Genomic DNA, 412 nt, shown 5'->3' on the forward strand with positions numbered 1-412 from the left:
AAAGGTGGTTAGTAGACGGGTAGAATGAGGGTATCAAGTAGTACCTGGCGACTAGCCAAACGCTTGTTACAACAAAGCGGAGGTCCAACAGACAGCCAGGCGAAGGAACAAGGACAACGGAAGAAGAACGAAAAAAAGCCCGATCACAACAAAGAGGGACCGCCTGTGCGATAGCGCTCGTAGGTGACCTAGTCTACCCGGTGGTGCAGCCAACGAAACTAGGCGACAATGCAACTCTGCCAGCGGACCGGTATGTATAGAACGAAATGATCGAATAACTAGGTCTTTTGCCGGTGTTCCAGCGAACACAAATAAGGCGACTTATCAACTTGGCTAGAACGTAAACGAAAGCACAACCACTCAGAATAAGAATTTGCATATTATTTATATATATTGTTATGTGTTTGTTGTC

Source organism: Penaeus monodon, chromosome 22, assembly GCF_015228065.2.
Source record: "Penaeus monodon isolate SGIC_2016 chromosome 22, NSTDA_Pmon_1, whole genome shotgun sequence".
NCBI lineage: Eukaryota > Metazoa > Arthropoda > Malacostraca > Decapoda > Penaeidae > Penaeus > Penaeus monodon.